This window comes from Anopheles coustani, chromosome X, assembly GCF_943734705.1.
Source record: "Anopheles coustani chromosome X, idAnoCousDA_361_x.2, whole genome shotgun sequence".
In the NCBI taxonomy this organism is placed as follows: Eukaryota; Metazoa; Arthropoda; class Insecta; order Diptera; family Culicidae; genus Anopheles; species Anopheles coustani.
In genome coordinates this window covers 13330298-13351273 of record NC_071290.1, presented here as the reverse complement: position 1 = coordinate 13351273, position 20976 = coordinate 13330298, and positions in this window count along the sequence as shown.

Here is a 20976-nt window from a genome sequence, read left to right as displayed (position 1 = left end):
ACCAGCTTTTGGATACGCGTCCCCACCCCCAACCTTTGTCACAGTGCGGTTTTTGTGGCGGACGTAACGTCGTGCAAAGACCCTGAACTCTCCGGTCACAAATTGTGCGGGGGAAAAAAACAAACCCTGATGCATCCCGTTTTTACCCGTTCGAATTCGTGCGCGGCATCCAACATGACTTTCAAAGTCGTTCCGCCGGGAAAATGTTAACTTTTCGATCAACTATAACTTCGTTGGAAAAACTCATCCCAGCCGCGCTCGGCTGTTGAAGCAAATGTTTGCAAATGGCGATGCATCGTGCACTTAACTGCCTACGAACGGCTCGGGTCTTTCATTTTTTCAACTTTCATGACAGAAAAGGTATTCGTTACAACCATTCCGATATTTTTATAAAAATCACCATTCACCAACAAATTGTTATCCTTCAATCTGAGAGTTAACATTACATTAAAATTGAATCCACACACAAAAAAAATGCACAGCACACCCACATACGGCGTGTAATGTGATATTGAAGGCACTTTTCGAAAAAAATAAAAAATAAATGATACACAAATGTCGGATTTCGAGTATGCAGCGCTTCAGGGCCACGGTAAACGTTAATTGGGGATAGGATTTCATATATAGACACCGCATATGTTAACTTTGCTGATGGTTTCCGAATATTAAAGAACATAAATTTCGTTGAAATGTATTGCTTTTTTGTAATTATAACAAACACTTGTTCCCCGTAATGTAGAAAAAACAATACATGTCATAAAACATGAAGTAGGAATATACAAGATGGAAAATTTGAATAAAATCAACAACTAATTGGGAGAGAAAAAAACAAAAACAGCAAGTAGGTAAATTAAAAATATAAAAATCCCAAAACTTAGTACACCTTTGCTTATCGGGCTAAACAACAAGTTTTGTGAAATTTTATCATGCAACGAAATTGTAAAGTATAAACGGTGTTGTAATGAGACAATCCTATCGATCACGCCATGTTAGGTAAATGAAAAGGTTTTATAAATCAACAATAAATGAAAATCTTGAAATTGAGAATCAATGAGAGAATAACGCAACAGGTAAAGATTTATAATGTATGCTTTTGGGATTTTTCATTGCGTTTAAAAATGTGTTCAGTTACAAAACTATAGAATTACGAACTGAATTTAGTTGAAATATTATTTGATCATTAAATTAACTTCTTTCATGGAGTTGTAGAAATTAATTAGAACTTTTCTTGGTTGGAATTCGCGGGGTTTCACTTTGCATTATTATTTTACTCATTTTGCTTTATTTTTAGTAGTCCTGTTTCCTAGAAATGCTTCAACTGTCTTAGTTCCACATTAATTTATCCTACATTAATAAATTCTTGTTTGATTTTTCATCAAAAGTAATCTTAAAAAACGGTTTCGAAAAATCGAATGTGCGATACCATCGAACGGGTTGGGAATGTTGATTTAGATTGCATCGAACGGACACCACAGCAGCTGTTTCCGGGTGGAAAACACACATACCAAACCATGTCCATCTCCAGAGGCAAACAGAAAAGAAAGGGGGGGTGGGGGGGGGAAGGAAAAGTTTATCTTCCTTCCGACCTTCCTTCCCTGGTACACGAACCGGAACAGAGCGCACGACAAGATGTTCGTGGTGTTACACTAAATTTATTACCAACGACACAAAGGACGCATCTCACCGCCCAGAGTGGTTGGGGAAAAATGGCACACACACACACACACACACGCGCGCGTGCGAGCCGGAATGCAACTGTTTCTGATTAGTTTGCAGTTTGCGGATTTGTAAACATTATCCGCTCCCAGGGAGAGGGTCCTTGCTCCCCGGGTTGCTTCAGGACGACAGTTTTCACAGAACCCAGGCTACCAAAAATACAGCTCCGTAGGATATCCGATGGTGAATTGCGGGCACAACTAATGAGCGAACGGAAAATGAGCCAAAAATGGCGCCCAGCACTCGTTAGCTTTATTATTAGCGACCAACGAAAGGAAGTTATTAACTTCTAGTATCTATTATTATCGTCTACGGTTATAGTGAAACATTCGAGCCGAGCAAAAACGCTCCCAATGCTCGTTAATATGATTATGGAAACGTACCGTAATTAGTCGTCACGCGGTGACACTTTCCAGAACGCCAGGGCTAATGAACTAATAGCCATAATAACGGTAAGCCGAACCCAGCACGGACGTCATTTCCTCCGAAAATCTTTGCAAACCGAAAATCGCTGGGAAATCATTAATTTTGACCAGTACTTTTCCAACCGGATGACCGGAAAATTACAATTGAAAAACCAACCAACTTGCCTGGGGCGCTTTTGTGAAAATCAGGCTTATTGTTTTAATATAGAAACACAATCCGACCGTTTCGGGGCTTTCCCTCGTAGCCCGCTATTACGAATTCCGGCACCTCGACCCCATAAAACCTTCTCGAACGTCAATCGCTTTGATGTCGATGGAAAACTATTTTTTTCCCGGAAGAGTAAAGAAGCTACGAATGGCAGAAGAATTATGCTGCACGAATCCGATTGTTGTGCAATAAATAAAATCGGCTCTTTTCAATTATTGCATCATTAAGCGCAGAGAGAAAGAGGAGGGGGTGGTGAGGTACAGAACACTGGGATGCACATACCACCAACCCCCCGCTTCATTGTTTTGTTCATTAACACCAGGTCGGGGAAAAAAGCTGGCGCGGTAATCAAATATGGGTATAGTTCGAAACGCTTTTTAAACCTATTATTGTACCTTTTATCTTCCAAGAGCAGATGTGTCAAACTCATGTCATCGAAGAATATCAACATGGTTCAGCAAAAATCGTTTTGAAAATGTACAAAATTGCACGTTTGATATAATTCATTCATTTATGCATTGTTTCAATTCAGTATTATTTAATCCACAAATTAATTTGTCATTTTTTTTCATATTTTCATCGATATTTGGTTCAATTGTTTGTGAACATACTATTTCTAATACATGACTTTGATTTCTATCTGTCAATCCTGTTCTATGTGCTTTTTTATTTGCTTTCATGTAAGAAAACAATGTTTCGCAAAAGTATGTGTTGCTACCCTGTTTTTTTTATGATTGCACAGATGGTTTTCAGATATTTTTAACAGATTTAGTACAGAGTCATCCTTAAAAAATATTGATTCTATTTGCATATCAAGTGGAAGCTTTTTATACCTCTACGGAAAATGGCTCATCAATAAAAGAAAATAGTTACTCCAACTCTTTGAAATCAAGAAATCTGTTGTTAAACCAAATCCTGTAACCAAAATTGATTTTCAAGTGCCCCAATGTGCTGATTATTTTTATCCTTAAATTAAAAGAACGAGATTATTTCTGGTAAAATTATACAATATGTTCTGAGAGCCTTAACACTAGAATCCAAACTGGGGTCATTTTGACCCCAACGCAGTTTTCGATTTTAATATCTCGAAAACGGCTGAATATTTTTACAAAAAAAAATAAGGCTTTTCTTAAAATCCAAAGTTATATCTAAAACAAAAATTTCAGATTTTTCTGTTCGACCAGTTCCGAGAACCAACGTGACTATACCTAGAATGCTTTTTAGGGGTCATTTTGACCCCTACTTGTAAAACGCTATAACTTCACTATTTTTGAATTTTTTTCAAATCCGTAAACTGTTACTTTTTAGTATATTTGTTAACTATCTTTTGACGTTTTTGGTTTTTCGATGAATTTCTTCATAATTCCGCTAGCTCGGTGTATAGCAAAAAAGGTCGAAATTGCGTTTTTTTCAACTTTTATTCATTCAAAATCTTTGATGTCAATCTAGAAAAAAAGTGTGCGCTAGAAAGTTAGTATGTTGAGCAACATTTCAAAAATAAAATCGTATTTTTGCCATTACAAATGACTCCATAAATTGACCGCAAAGATTAAAAATAACGCCAATTCTCATAGTAACGCATCGCGCATAACGCTTCGAAACGCTCGCGTACGGAATAACGGAACAAAGCGCAGAACGGAAACTTCCTATGGAAAATGTTAAAATCCACATCTTCAAGATCAATTTGTGGCGTTATTTGTTAAGTTAAAACCATGAAATTATTTTTCAAAGGTGGCCTAATATATCAACATCATAGCGCACACTTTTTTTCGTAATTTACATGATACGTTTTCAAAGAATAAAAGTTGAAAAGGATTAAAATTCGACTCATAACGATCTTTTTTGTTATACACCGAGCTAGCGAAATGCTGAAGTGGTACATCAAAAAATTAAAAACGCCAAAAGATAGTCAATAAATATACTAAAACGTAACAGTTTACGGATTTGAAAAATCTTCAAAAATGGTGAAGTTATAGCGTTTTCAAAATAGGGGTCAAAATGACCCCTAAAAAGCATTCGGGCAAGTTTTCAAAGCAATGTATTCTAGTGTTAAGAATCCTTTAAGAAATTCGTTAGTTTTTTTTCTGGTATTATATTGATTATGATATTCATTTTTTCGATGATCAGATCTTTCAATACAGTTTGACACACCTGTCCTAGACCATTGGTTGACGTATTAACATTCTTTTCGCTTATTTGATAATGAGGTATTGTGTATTTTTTTAATATTTTTATTGTGTATGTGTGTGTGTTTTTTTTTTTTTGTTAATTTTCTTTGTTCTTGTGTGCATTTACGTTTCGTTGATGTAAAGGTTCACTTTATTATTTGACCTCATCATTGCCATTACTGGGTTTTCTCCCTTTTATGCAACGATTTTACCGGTCCACACAACAAGTGCTCCTTCCCCTGAAACGCCCCTCTCTCTCTCCCCGATCCCACTCACTCCCTTTCCACTCCGCCCATGGTTTGGTGAGCCGAACATAAAAATAAAACTGGTGACCCATCGATACGTTTTCGATCCATTATTTCGACACAATTAAAATGATATCATTATCCTCGTCTCGCGTTTTCGTCCGCATCGCTAGCCAACCGGAACGCCACCCCCGCTACCCACTCAACCCGTTTTACCCTTCGTTGCCAAATATGCCAACCATGGGTAGGTTGAAGTAATGCCAATTTTCCGGTTCAGGTCAACGAACCACCGTTTCCGCTTGCCTTCGTGGCTAATTTTCTCCCGTCTCCCGTCTGACAAGCAGTTTCTCAAAACTGTCATTCCGCTCATTTACGAGAAAAAAAAGAGGTGTGTTCACATTTAAATTTGCTTCCACAGAGAAAGTTGAACCTATTTGGCCTAACCCGTCAGGCTGTAACATTCAGATTGTCGATTCAATTTAACTTTTATATTTATCGTTAACATAAAAACAACATCGTGAAGGGGACCAGGACTCACTTTTAAAAAGCACGGTGCGCTGATTACGCCGATAGCAAACAGGGATTTGCCTCCCTGCAGCAAAAAACCAAACCTGAAGGGATTCTCGATCTTCGAGATCTCGAGGCGGCAAGTGCCAACAAAGTGGAAAAAAAACATTAAAAACCACATATACCAACATACTGGTGCGACGGTGCTCAACCGTGTTCCCTACATGCTTGCCCGACACACAAAGGTTCCCCTCGAAGGTAGTAACGCCAAGGATCGGAACTTTTCACCCGCTCAGGATGCGGAAGGGGCGAGTGAATGGGTGCTGGGAGTGCGATTTATTACCCACTAAAAACAAGCGAGTATTGCTATAAAAAATAAAACGGAGCAACGATAACAACACACACACACACAAATACAAACACAGCTTGGAGAAAGCTCATGGAACAAACAAACTTGTGTCTACATCCTTCTTGTTCTGCGTAGAAAGGAATGAGTAGAGGAAAACAGAAAGTTTCTACCATTGAATCGTGGTGGAACCAAATTTAAAAAGTCACAGTTTAGATTAAAGCAATATTTTCCACACTTTTTCGATCTCGTTTCCACTCATCCAATTCCATCACAGACAATAACAATTAAAAATGTCTTTTGTTTTAAAAAATAATAAACTCCAAAGTGGTTTGGTGGTAAACAAAACTGAAATTTAAAGAAAACCTTGCTAGAACTGTACTGGCCAACTTGGAAAAATTTAGGAAAATATGAACAGCACTACAGGATTAATTTTGACCATTCGGATTTTGCAATTGAAACACACCACAACACTAACAGAACTGTGGCGGGTCATTCTAACCCTTTTGAACTTTTCTTGAGCTAGAATTGTAAACAAACTGAAAATCGGTTGGAGCAAATCGAACATATTGAAAGTGATTATAAAATCGTCTTTCGGAGAAGATTTTAATAACATTTAATTGTTAGTTAAATGTTTCCATTCCGTACCTTTCGAGAATCGTGAACCTCTAAAACATTGGATAAAGTGTGGTTACTAAATGAATTTAAATCAAATAATTTTTTGTTTTTAATATTTAAACATTCAATTTAGATTGGATCACGCATAGTTAAAAAGGAATTTGTTTTACATTAAACTAAACTTTTCCTTAACGTTACTTAATTGAAAAGTTTTTATTGCCAAAAGCTTTATTTCATGTGAAACCACCCATAAAAATCGATCGATAAAAAAAATTGACAAGTAATTTATTTTTTTACCTTCAAACTGAGTCCTTTCAAAATGACATTCGTGAAATAACGAAAAGGATTATTAACAATAATATTGTGCAAAATTACTATATTTGGAAATGGCAGGACATTTCATTTACTTATCCATGCCGATTATCCTTAAACTATTCTGAAAATTTTCCATTTCCAAATCTTCTATATAATCTTTACACTCATGTTTTTAATTGAAGTTACTGCATCAATCTCGTATTTTTAACCAAAAACACGGCATCTATTGTGCAACAAAACAAATTTCCGTTAGTTATACCGAAATTAGTTTTACCGAAATTAGAATTATTAGTTATACCGAAAAACATCACCTGCTCTCCTACTTCTCTGAGGGTATATGATTTGTTTTCAATTTAAGGAAAAGAGTTTTCCGGCGTCAAACAATATTACAGAGAGACTTTTAAAATTTGATTATTTTTCAAGCGGATTTGCGAATTTTATAATGATCTCGGTTAAGTTCAATCACCCTAATTTCTCAAATTTGATATTTTTATTTCAAACGCGAAACCGATCGCAATTCAGTCCAAATTCGGTTGCGGTCATTGTGACCCCACTCAAACTGCTCATGAGGATATGTATGGGGTTTTCTTTCTATCCCGCTGTAGCATGGGAAGGAAAATGATGATGCACAAAGATACGAACGAAAGCCAAAGAAGCATCTCATGTTTTTACGACCAAACGCCACAAAAAAGAGGGGGAAAGAGGTGGAGAGTGAGAGTGAGAGAGAGGGAAAGAGAAGGGCAATGCTAAGCGGGATGGTCCCAAGACGCGAACCGGGGCACGCGACTGGTATGAAACAAATGTTTACTGCCGGAAAGGGATGCGTCGGGGAAAAGGTTGCGGAAAGCGTCAGACTGGAGTGCACACATACACACACACGACAAACAAGTTTCGCCCGGGCGGCGATGAGCAATAGCGTTGTTTGTTTTATGCGTTGTTTGTTCTTTTGTTAGTACTTCATGTGATTTGCCACCGACTGACACTCACACCCTCACTCCTTCAACTCTCAGTCCAACCCCGGTGTCTTTCAAAACGTCCACCTCAAAACCGGCTCCATCCCTCTGCCCCGCGGTCCGCGGAAAACCGAAGGAAAAGCGCACGCTGCACCTGCCAAAAATAAAAACCTAAATAAAATGGAACCAGACCGAGCTACTGGTAGCTTACCCCCCCCCCCCCCCCCCCCCCCCTCCTTCGACTCACCATCCTCCTGGTCTGACTGGCCACCCCTTTTCCCTACACCCCTTTCGGCATCCCCTCACCACCCGCCGTGCCGTACCTCTCTCTCTCAATTTTTAATTCCTCCCTATGACATTTTTATTTTATTGCCCGCCCCATACATCATGTTTATCTCGCGATGCTCACTCTCTTGTTGGGCGCGCACGAGACCCACTCCTCCCCCAACCCCACCACCCCGTCCCCACACCGCACACCGCTCCCACAGGTTCCCCGGCCAGCAGGACCGGGAAAAGGTCGTGAATTTTGCTGGCCTGTCTTTTCCCCGCCGTTTTTCGGTCGGGGGTGGGGGGGGGGCTTTTTATTCTTCTTCGAAAGTCGTTGTTTCACCCTCTCCCCCTTCCCAACCACCCCCCCTTGGATCCGACAGTCAACAAGGGTTTCCTGGTGTTCTAAAGCGAACATATCTAAAATAACAAACGTTCCGGTATCAAACGGCAGGCTTGAGAGATCGTACGGTGGGTAATTTTTGGGGCGATAGGAAAACTGCTGGAAAAGCGTCCGGGATGGCTTGTGTTTTTTTGCTTTTTTGTTTTGTTCTTCTCTGCCCTGCCCGTGGTGGGTTCGTTTTGTTTCTTTCTTGTTTGTTTTATTTTTGGCAACTTTTTCCGGGGGTGAGGGGGGGGGGGGGGGGGGGGGGGAGGGGGTGATGGCCTGCATGCGAGCGAGAATTATGTTTCGCCCCGGCAGAGTCGCCATTTACTGGAAACAATTTGCTATCGGCCAGAGATCGCCAGCCGGGAGTAATGATTAACGGTTTTGCAAGCCGTTTTGGAGTCTTTGACTAAGCAAGGAACCTCTGTTTGTGGTTTTCAATTTGCTTTCGTGCGGATTTCGGTCAAACCATTTACGTGATCTGTATCGAAAATCAAAACAAAACATATACAAAATATCAATAAAAAAGCATGAGGACTGTAATGTGAACCACTTAATCCGAACCTTAACAAACCTCAAAACCAGCTACATCAACTTCAATCTGTAGATCGTCACATCTAGGTTATAGGCCAGTAAGTGTTAATTAGTATGCTGCAGCTACTGTTATTAATAGATTAGTCATTAGCGTAGGATTGAATTGAACAATATTATTCTACTTGAGGGCTTTTCATTTAATTATATTATATTTTTTCTCTCATACTAAACATACATAAGAGTATTTCAAACACGCCGCAAACAGCTAGCAAACCTCAACCACAATGCGGAAAGAATGTTTCGAACCCATTATTTATGTAATTCAAACACCCACAAATGATTTATGAATGCAAAGAATGAAAATATGTTGTATACTTCTACTACAAAATAACAAGCATAACGTTCCACTAATAGTTTTTTAAACACTGAACTTCCCAAGCATATTTTATGAATGTTTTGTATCCATTCTGCTTGCAACGTATGTTTATTTCCACAATTAATCGACTCTTACCAGTGGACTATTGGTTATGTGGTAAAATCGCATTTATAATTAATATTACTACCCTTCATTTGGTAAATTAACTGTCGTTTTGAAATAGATAGAGACAGAGTGAAAATAAAAAAGAGCGTTTTAAACCTGCTTAAGAGATGGTGGTAATCATGATTGAGAAAGAGCTCACAGACTCAGGGAGACTCTTTCGGTTATTTTGCACAGATTTTGGCTCACAAAGGAAGACACATTTATACGTTCAAAAAGTGAAAAGTACAAAATAAGGTACCTAACCACAGTAACAAGCAACATTTCACTACAAAAACTCGTGCTAGGGAGTTTAACACTAAATTTTAGACAAAAACATACGTTGTTGAAGATGCCGAACAACTTTCGGGTTTAGCACTGAAAAGGAACGCTGTTGATGAGCATTTTAGAACAAAAAAGGTGTCTAAATTCCTGTAGAAGTGTTTATTTTGGGAGGCCATATGTAATTTTAGGCGAAAAATTTAAAAGTATTTACCTTTTTTTTACTTTTTTATTATTTACTTTCTCACTATCAAAAAGGATATCAACAAGAAATGATGTCTCTAGAACAGTCAATCCACCAAGCTGTCCAAATCTTCTTTCCAAAAGGAAAGAACTGGGTTCTAATTAAGCGGAAACTCTTCGAAAATAAGGAAAAACAAATTAATGTCAAGAGAAGATGGAGAATCTCCAACCAGTACGTCGTTGATTTATCATTCAATAGAAGATGAAACATTGATAAAGTTGATTTATCATAAAACAACGGCTGTCACTTATTAACTAATCCTAGCAAAAGTGTCGAAAAGAAAATGTTTAAGAAGTTTAAGTTTGAAGTAAATGTGGAGTATTTATAGCTCGTCGTTGAATATTCGTTTTCATTATTTTAAGTATAAAACAAAATAAGTAAATTACCGTTACAGAAAGAACTACAAAATGTGGGATTTTAAATTGGAAAAGGTAACGTTAATGCTTGCCCCTCCCGTTAAAAAAAGGACCCACGTAATTTCGCCACCTTGCGCAACATTTTGCCGAGTTTTCCATACCTCGCTCTCCGAATCGGAAAAAACATTACGCCTGTTAAAAACAATAATAAAAACAAAAACACATACACAAAAACAAGTAATAGTAAAATCTCGTTACCGTGCCTGTGCGCGATAAATTTGGTTAAAATCGACCACTCCCCAAAAAAGGGCCTCCTTTCGGTTCGCCGAGCGTTCGATAGGATGTTGTGGATGTCTTTTTTTTCCGGCGCTACCCTATCTGCTTTACCGCCGCCATCCCGCCCCGGGCAACCACCGAGGGATGAGGCGGACACCCTCGAACGTCCATTAAAAACAAGGAAAAGAAAAAAAAAGAAGAAGAAGCGGAGGCCCGGAGTGCGCAACAGCGAGTTGACAAATTAATCGAAAATTGCTCATAAATAATAACGACTCAAGTGCAATTCCGTTCCTTCCGGCCGTTCGCAGAAGTTAGGGCGTAGGGGGTGGGAGGGGGGAAGTGTTTTGGGGGGGGGTGAAGAGAGGTTAGTAGAGAGAACCCTACGTGCGTATGTGTGCTAGAGAAAGTGAGAGGGGATAAGAGCGAAGCAGAGCGAGTGATCGAAAAATAGAGTGACGATTCCTTCCAACGTTCGGTTGCGCGGGGAGGGAGGGAGGGGAATAAAGTTAGAAACTAAATGAGTGGGAAGGCCGACGGAAGGTGGCCGAAAGAATGGGAGGGGGGGAGGAGGAGCGGTCGTTACGAAGGATGAAAACAGGGCCGGAGGATGCCTTATTTGGCAGCGTTTAACACGGTAAACGATGTTGTTGAGGTTGTTGCGACGCTATTTGGCATGTTTTCCGCCCGGGATAGGGTGGCGTGGGGTGGTGGGGGTAGGGTGGTGAGGCATATCGCCCGACCGGAGCTGGAGAAGCCAGCTGAAAATCGAATTTTCCGCCCGAGCTTTCGGACGGATGGGAAACAAACTTTCGGGCAAAACGTTACTTGCGCAAGACAGAAGAAAATGCCGTACGGTAGGAAAATGAACATGGGCACATGGAGTTGCCAGTAGGTTTTTTTTTTTTATTCAAGAGTCCGTCAAGAGCCCACCTTTTAAAAAAAACGAAAATAGGTACGCGGTGGAAACTTTCAAGAAAAAAAAAACGGTTGGCAAAATATTTCCAAGCCACAACACACGTGGCGGGAGTGAAAACCACCGCCTGCAATGCGAGTGTGCCGGGTGGTGGAGGAATTGAGGGAGGGTCAGGGGAGAGGGAGGGGGTGTGGAAACCAAACCATTAAACGACGCGCCCACTGGTGACTCAATATTGCCGCGTTCACGAAACATTTCGGGAATGTTTGCCATCGCAAATCGCAAATTATTTTTATGATCATTCCCCGTCGAACCCCCGCTTCCCCCTCCGCAGGCCCCGCTTCCCATTCAACCACCCCCGGGCCGTAGAGATATTTGTGACGTTTATCCTACACTCTCGAAGCTCGGAGAGAAAAGCGGAGATAGTGTGAGAAAGGAAGAGCACCGAAACACACACAAACACACCTAGGGAGGGAGAGAAAAAATATATATAGAGAGAGAGGAAAACATGGAAATTCTAATCGTCCATCCAGCATGTTTGCTGAATTACGTTAAACATACTCTTTAAATAAAAATGAACAAAACAACGGAAAACAAACGCAATTAAATGCAACACCGAGATAGAGAGAGAGTGAGAGAGAAAGAAACCAACGAAAGATGCTAAGACGGGGTGAAAAGGCATGTAAAGTGCAGGAAAAGCGTCTCCCCGTTGCCCGTAGCGACGACACACCGCAGCTGGGCGGAAGTGAAGGAAATGTGCTCGAAATAGCGTTTGGGGGAGTGGGAAAAACTCGAAGAGAGGGAGGGAGGGTGCAAAGCACAACCTGTAAAATCGGTGTAATTATAGCCCACCTCGCCAAAACAAAAAAAAAATAGCGAAAGGTCGCACGAGGCGAAGAAAGTAGCTTGAGTGTGACTTCATTTTAACTTTTTCGCTCGCTTTGGTATGGAAAACCAAAACTACTCGAAACATTGCAACGGGACGGCAGAGGGGTGGAAAATCGATGGTAGGGAGGGAGGTTGACGAAAGTTTCCATTTCCGGGCCAGCCGGTGAAAAAGAAAAAACAACAAAACGGCGTTCGCCTCCCGTTTGCCGGGAGTTTACATCGATGGAGCGAGCGGGTCCCAGTGACCTACTAACAGCGTTCCTTTGCCCGTGCGTTAGTGTGTGTGTAACAAGTTAGTTAGTGCTTGCTGTGAGGGGCAGAATTTTTGTTTTTATTGTTTTAATGTCACTGGAGCACGCAATTCGAACGGGAAACAGGAAGCAGAAATGAGAGCACAAACGCAACACCAACAGATGAAAAACAAAGAGTTGGTGCGAGAGAAGGCAGGAGAGCGAGAGAGAGAACATGAAAATTTGGGTTGGAACACTAAACGGTGAGCAAGACGATTTTGGAAGGATGAAAATTCGCCGAAAAAGGATACGAGAGTACTCCCGAAAAAAACACCAACTGAACAAGAAAGGTAAAGGATCGTCCGGAGAGAATGACATATTCGAGAGGATACGGTTTGATGTTCAACCGTGTGTGTGTGTATGCGTGCGTGTCTGTTAAAACCAGCATTTTCCTCCACGTGTAGCGGTGCGCTTTTTCGATAAAATTTGGCTTTGGCAGCCGACAACCAAGTGAAAATGTGGTTTTCACCGCATGAGTGCCGGTGTTCGGTGTTTTTTCCACCGTGAGCAACCGACAGTTGAGAGGATGCACCGCGGACACTTTCGAGCAAGCCAGTAGGACGAAAGTCTTAAGTTGTCAATTATTGCATTTCTCTTTTGAACGTTACAGCATCGTATCCTTTTGTATATATCCTTGTTTATATACAATTCGTTTGAAGGATATTTTTGTATGAGAAACCACATTTTGGACGTCACGTCACACTCAGTCAACCTTTTAGTTCTTCTTATCTGCCACAAATGTGCCTACTAAGCACATTGAATACATTGAAATGCAATTTTAAGTCATTTATTTACGATAAATTGCTTTAAACATTATGCAAAATGATTAATTGTATCGTTTTAGCACAGTTTTTTAGTACTATTTTTTTCAATGACATTTGTTTATAACATTTGTAAAAGCAACGACTTTTAAAGGGTAAGCAAAAACTTAGTTTCCCATAGAATTGATATTACAAATTACAATAATTTTTAAGTTGCATTTTCATTTATTTATGTGATAAAAACTTTTTAGAACTAATGACAGATGGTTATCAAAAATGATAGCCATGGCAGTCAACGTGTTAAACATCAAATAGTCAAAACATAACACTAATCCAAGTAAATACTCGAAACGTAACGATAAACAGCGCCATTTTGAAAGAGGCGTTTAGTGTAGAATGTTTTGAAAACTGTTTAGTACATGAAAAGCAAGACTTTGAAATGTTAATTTCTACCTACAATTGTTTTTATTACTTTGTTACGGTGCACATTGAGCAAAGAATAAATAAAAACGCGCGCGCACACACAGAAAAATACATCTGAGTGGGTTTTTCTTCCTAAAAAATGAGCTCCAGGGTTTTCCGCGAACAATTTCCCCACAAACAAGGAGGAAGGGAAGGGTTCCGTGATATAAATCTACTTCCTCCGTTTCGCGTTTCACGGAAGCTGCTAAGTCGAATGGAATGTTTATCTAGCACACCGCTCGCAAATCCTGCACAAACACGCTCGCCTTTCATCGGCACTAAAAAGAATGACGACATTCATCCCGAAACCGAACCGTGAAAAATTCCCATTAATTGATTTTGGATTTATTTATTCTAGAGTCGCCCTTGAAGCCATGCCCGGGGAGCATGACAGATCTTGTCGTTGTGTTGCCCTTGAGGCGGGTGCGAGGTCCGAGGTTTAGGGCGGAAAGATAAATAAAACATTAACCGGGCGGCGATGATGCAAACGTTACAATGGCAACCTGTTGCTTCACAATGGGCACGCGGTCACCACCAACACGAAACTTTCGGCAACGAATTTGCTGAAGTCGGTGTTAGAAAGTGTCTGTCAGCTTTGAAAACTTCTTCCGTGTGTGGTGCGATAGGCTGTAGGTGCACATACATAAGTTCGGTCGGGTTTAACCTCAACCTACAGAGTGCACGGGAAGAGAATCGTTGTGGATTGAGATACAACTGTAATAGACTTCAACGAGACATAGTCGAACCTCACCCTGGAAAGGGTCTAGGAGGCACGGTTCAGAAGGCTGATCTTTAAAGAAGTTCCAGAGATGATGTTGAGTTTCACAACTCCTCATCCCGGTATTTTATAACGCGAGGTATTTCCTCATTCTGAGGTCAACTCTCCGATTGGATGAAGATGGTTTTATCGTTCCTCCCAGTTCTGTTACCTCCAAAGGACTTTGAAATATGCTACTAAACAAGTGTATCTATTCTTGAACCATTCTGATCCATTTCATGGAGGTTGTTGTTGCCTCATTAGATCCTCAAACGTATATTTACAAAACTCAGAAGATTCCATTCCACCTAGGTATTGGAGGGCTTAGCTCACCAGGACTTTGGAATATACTGCTGAGCAAGAGAATTAAAATTTTGATCTTAACAGCAGGTCCATCGAAGATTCTTCTCATCCGCATGTTTTATAATCCGGGATATTTTCTCCTTCCAAGTTCAACTCTTTGATAATTTGATCGCTCTTACCAGTTCTGTTACCTCGAGAAGACTTTAAAATATACTCCTAGGCAAGTGCTTTTGTTCTTAAACCATTCTAATCCATTTCATGGAGGTTGTAGTTGTGTTAGGAGATCCTCAAATGTTCGTTTACTAAACTCAGAAGACTCCATTTCACACAGGTGCTAAATGTTTTAGCTCATAAGGGCTTTGGAAGATACGACTGAACAAGTATATTTGTTCTTGAAGCATTCTGATCCATTGCATGGAAGTTGCAATTGATTCATGAGATCGTCAAATGTTCGTTTACTAAACTCAGAAGATTCCATTCCACGCAGGTGCTGAAGGGTTTAGCTCACACAAGCAGGTACTCAGTCACCTCTCCCGCTGTACTGACGCGTAAACATGGTCCATTTCCCTCCATACCAGTACTCGCACATGTGCGGTTATATCGGGCAGCACTTTGCCACCCGCCCCGTCACGTCCGCTTCGGCGCATCGAGATTTTGGAACAAGTCTTTAATTAGAAAGTCGTTAGGAGACGCGTTGCACCGCACGCACTTACCTCGTTTGTGCAGTCCTCGGTCGGCGTCGGTCGTCGACTGCAGCCGGCTGGGGGCGCTGGTGAGCAGCAGCAGCAGCGTGAGGAGGAGCCACGTGCGCACGGTCAGCCGCCCTGGTCCACCGAACATCCGGCGACTGAGTGGTACGACCTGCTGAAGCAACCCGGACACAGCACACGGCGACATGTTTCACACGGTACACACCCGAGCACACTGAACACACAAACGCGCGCACCCACACACACACACACACCGTCACGCACGCACGATCACGAACTGGGGCCACAGACAGGCAGGCAGGCTACCACACACTGCGTTCCACTGCCGTTTCCTGGGCCAAAACCACCACTGCTCCTTCCGCACTTTGGTCCGGGTCCGGATCCGTCGGTCGTTGGTTGGTTGCTGAGAGGCGGCGTACGTGCGGCCGGTTTTGGTTGTTGCTCTATTGCGCCGTCTTTCACCGAGAAATGAAGTTTGATTGCTTGATACCGGTGTCTGGGGTTTGTGGATGACGATATGATCCTGGTTCGTTCGACGAACACGATGCTGCACGCAGCGTCCACTACCTTCCGAATCCGACGGCAATGACAACGACAACGACAACGACGACGAAGCTTCTGCTCCACACTCGACTTCCGGCTGGAACCACCATCTTATCCAACCCCCCTTTAACCCTGGATTGGTCGTAGAGCACCGGGAACACTACACTGAAGGGAAACCACCGCACAGTGTCTAGAATAGCTCTCGTCGGCACAACCCCAGCGGTACACCCTGAGTTTACCAGCGCACTCCAACTACTGGATCGTAAACTTGTCCGCGCAGATCTTCGCACCTCGTCACTGTACGCCGTCCCGGTCGGTTGGCGCAGGCAGGCAACGTCCGATTGTTCATTACTCGCACCGATCACCGGATCATCGAAACGGACGGTGGCTGCCGTTGCGCAAAATGGCGCGCTCGCTCTCTCGCTCGCTCTCACTCTCCGTCACTCTCGTTCGTCCCGCGAACACCTGCCGTCAATCAACGACACACGCACACTCGCCCAGCGGCCACGAGATCAGCTTGCGCGGGAGATCGCACCGCGGCCGGACACCGATGGTGCGGGAGTAAAAAGCACTTGCACCTGCAAAACCATCATCTCCGCAGCATCCTCATCGAAGCGGTGCACGAACTCGCACAATTTATGTCCTTTCAATCGAACCGATCAACGTGCGATTCACAATCACCATACACCGAGCGGGGGGGAGGGGACTTAGATTTACCTTAGCTCTAAATAGCTGCTACGTAAACACGAACTGCATCGCACGCACCTAACTCGTACACTATTTGAACCATCGGATGAGCCTCTTTATTGCTTCGAATTACTGCTTCTTCGTTTAATTCATTGCGGTACGAAACTGCGAACATACGGTCCATAGACTAATGTTTCCACTTCCGAACAAACCCTCCGGTCACAGAGAGCCGGTTCACAACACCGCGCCACAATTCCTGAATGAGATCATTGCTTTACTTTACGTTTTGAATGGCTATTGGCTTTTTTGATGTTTTCGTTTGTATGCTTTGCTGTTGATTTATTAGTTTAGTTAGATTTGCTTTGGCTAATACCAGGTGCTAGTTAGCTAGTGTGTTTGGTTGAATGATTAGGCATGTGATTCGCTTATCCGCTAGCGTGTTACTGCTTCCGTTATTGGCTTATTGCATTGCCGGGTTCGGTTTTTTTGGCGATTTACTTTCCCCCGGGTGTTGTTTTATGTTTCTTGCTCTATATTAATGCTTTCGGTTTTATTGTTTTGTATTGTTTGCCTTGTTCTACCACCTCTTCCGGCTTACTTATATTATATTGGTTATCGTTTTAGCGTATAAATGTGTCCTTCCGGCTTGCTGGTGTTGTTAGTTATTGTTTATTTTGATTTAATTTGCACTTTATTTTTCATAATATTGATGGTTGGCATTTCGCGCTTGGTGCTTCGAGGGCCTGCTGGGTTTTTGGTGTGTAGGAATTCCCCGTTCCGGTCTTAGCTCCTTTTGCAACGTTGGAAAAAACTTCTTTCGTGAGGGTACGGTTCCTTTACATCACATTCCTTCCTACCTGTTAAACGGGAAGATAGCAGAGAAGAGGAAATGTTGAACGCTAGTAAGCAAAGTCGCTGCCACTAATGTCTATAAATAGCCACTGGAAAGAAGCTGTCCAACCGCTCGAACCGGTTCCGGCAGAGGGAAACTGTGTGGCTACTGCCCGGTGGTTCGCACGAAAACAAACTGAGTGGCACCGAACCGCTCTCCCTGATAACACTTATCGAGCCACATGCTCCGCTGGTATATAGGCAAGCGGTCCGGGAGAAGAAGCCATTCGATCCTTTTGCACGTGTCGAAAGTTCGCGAGAGCAACACCGAGAGAACGTCTGCGTGGTCGCGCCTCTCAGAGGAAGGATTGATTATGGTGTGGTGTTCGAAAGGACCAACACCAGATGGAGCACATCGTGAGCGAACCCAACCAAAGGACACAAAAACTGTACCATACATCAAGTAACAGGGAAGTAAACAATTTAAGGCAGATATAGCAACGTCAAGTATAATCAATTCTTCTAGCAGACTGGGATCCGCTAGTGTCTAACATTCTCATGAATCTGTCTGATACGAACACAGCAACGTTCCTGCAATTGGTTGATCGTGGGAGAAATGCTTTGAAATGTTGACATTTAGTTGCTTGATGAAGTACAGGTCACTGTGTTCCATTGGTTATCTCTAACTGCCAGTTGTCCAAAGCTTCCATCTTCTGTTAACTCGAACACTTCCATACGAAAACACGAACTCCATCTTCAAAATTCGATACCTTCAACCCGGCGGGAAGGAAGTATCGTTTGGCGAGCGAACCAGATGAGAGTACATCATGAGGTACTGTTCTGCACGTATCGGCGGAAAGTCAGTCAACTTGAGCAGCCATCAATTCTCTCATCTCGATGTGCGAAAAGCTTGCCGGAGTTAAGTTGATTGTAGCACCGGAGAGCCGTTGCCGGCAGCGTAGGCCGCCCTCGTTGTTGTCGTCTCCAGAGTTAGTGGCATAGATAGGGCGACCAGGTAGTTTGGTGGCGTAATTGTGGTTTTTTTTTTGCGTTGTGTCTCCGAGTGTCCTGGAGCTCGGGAGAGAAGATGGAGTACTGGAAGCCTCCACCAAGGAAGCTCACTCGAGGCAACTGTTCGAACGATGTGACAGTCCCAGCAAACTTTTGCAGGTCATTCCCGCTGCGTCCGTATATGTGCAAAACAAAAACAGGTGCACACACAAACACGCGCCAATACACACACACAGAGATACGCACATCTACATGCGTGGAGATGCGTTCTATATCAGCCCTCCTCAGGTGGAAGGATGAGAGATTTAGACATTTTTAAAACTTCGCTGATGGTTTTCGAAGGCTGTCAACTGCTTCGGCGAAGGGATGCAGCTCCAACCGCTATACAGTGACCTCGTTTCGCGCTGGATGCAGAGTGGATGGAGCAGCATGGCTTTCTTCTGGGGGACAGTGTTTGATTGCTGATTGCTTCTTTCGGCACTTTTGCTCGGCCTTACCCTGCGATCGATCTGTGCTGTGGTCGGGTGCCCCTCGAGGGTACGCAGCACGCAGGACGCTGGAAGGTGGGGGAAAGGGCGATAAACACCACTCTCAGGATGGCGTAGCCCTTGCCGCCCCAAAACGCCCGCAGGGAGGATATCACGATGGAAAAAGGGCTGATGGCCTTAATTGTACTTAAGGAAAGAAATTGCTAGAACCCTGTATGTGGTAGAACCTGCGTTCGGTTGTATTCCGTTGCGTTGATATTGCGGCGAACCAGTGGGCGAAGGGAATGGGAAAGTAGAACGGTGGTGATGGTGGTGGTGGTGGTGATGGTGGCGATGGTGGTGGTGGTGGTGGGGTCGGTCCCGTCTCGCTCTGCGCTCTCGCAATCTCGGCAGTCCGCGCAAACCCGTTCTGCCCGCGAAACGCCCTGTTCGTCCTGGGGTATCTGCTAGGATGGCACTACTTTGACCCAGACCGGTACGAATACGGGGCTGGCCAACTTTGGCTGTGGCCTGTGCTGGCTGCGATTCACTTCGCTTCGATCCGGACCCACGTTACCGACTGTCGCTGCCGTCCCAGCCTTGGGAGCAGTTCATTTATTTTCATCTCCGATTCCGTGCCCGTTCAGAGGAAACACACGCGCTCGCTCTCTCTCTCTCTCTCGATCTCTCCTTATTTGGGACGTGCGACCCTCCGCTCGAGGCAGTACACTCACGCACCTTCTTCAGCACCGTTTGCCATTTCGTGCAGTTCCCCTTTAAGCGCCCTTGCCCAGCTCTCCAAACATCCTTGCAGCGAGAATTTACTGACACATCCTTGGAGCGCACACAAGCACCCCTGCCTTGCCGTTATCAGAGCGTTGTCTCGGCGTGAACATCGAAGCCTATCTCACGCAAACCGAGACAAACCCCAATGCTGCCCCAAAATGCCTCCCGGTGTGTGTCCCGTGTCTTCTTCCCATAGAAGAACAGCGGAGAAGCGGAAGGAAAACGGGAAAAGCTTGGAGCTGGTGGAGCTTTGAAGGAATATGTGCTCCAAGTTGCCTGGAGGGAAACGGTCGCCATACCACACCCATTACATAACGTGCAATACATCCACACACGCAAAAAAAACCCCAAAACTCCGAAAAGTCGCGTCGGCAGTATCGCCAGCGCGGAAAACCAACCTACACCATCCATCATCGACCGGCAGTCAAAGTTTCCCGGTTACTTGGTGTACGCACACTCACGCCCATTGCGAAATGGTTTTCCCAATTTCCCACCTCGAATGGTTTGCGAAGCTGCGAGACCTTTGCCCCGCAGGAGCGAGAGAGAAAACAGGAGAGGGAGAGAGGAAAAGATAGCTGAGCATCAATCAAGTACGTCCTCCCGCGGAATCAACAGCTACGTTGGATCGCTGTATGTTTGCTCCTGAATCATCGCAGCTCGCAGCATCCTCTCGCTGGGGGGAACTCAGCCGTTATCAGCGCAATGAGTTACCGTGGGGCGCTTGTTTTTTTTTTTTTTTGTTGGATGGGGAGCGTACTGTCACCGACTGTCAACCCGCAGAGACACAGACGTCCGGGAAAGGGGTTGCCGATTCGGTTAGCGTCCGAGCGCGTTCATTTATACGACTCAATTAGCTCATTACGGTCGCTAGAGGAAGTTCCTCTACACGCAGCACTTAGGAATTTCTACCAGCTGAACACAGGCACACCTTGCACAAACCCCTGCGGACAAGCGAAATTTGCCAGCACCTCGACACGCGATACACAAACAGTGGAAAAAGGCGTAGGATACACGACCTCGCACGACCGTTCGGGAAACTTTTTCGTCCGGATCAGCGGTTGCCCAGCGACTGCGTGCGGTGTCGGTAAAAATACGAAATTTTTGGCCACCCCATCCAAAGCAGGCCCGAAGGAGAGAAAGCAAGAGGAGAGAGGGGCGGGTTTCCAGAAGGGAGATGTTGTTTTTCGGTGCGTACACCACCC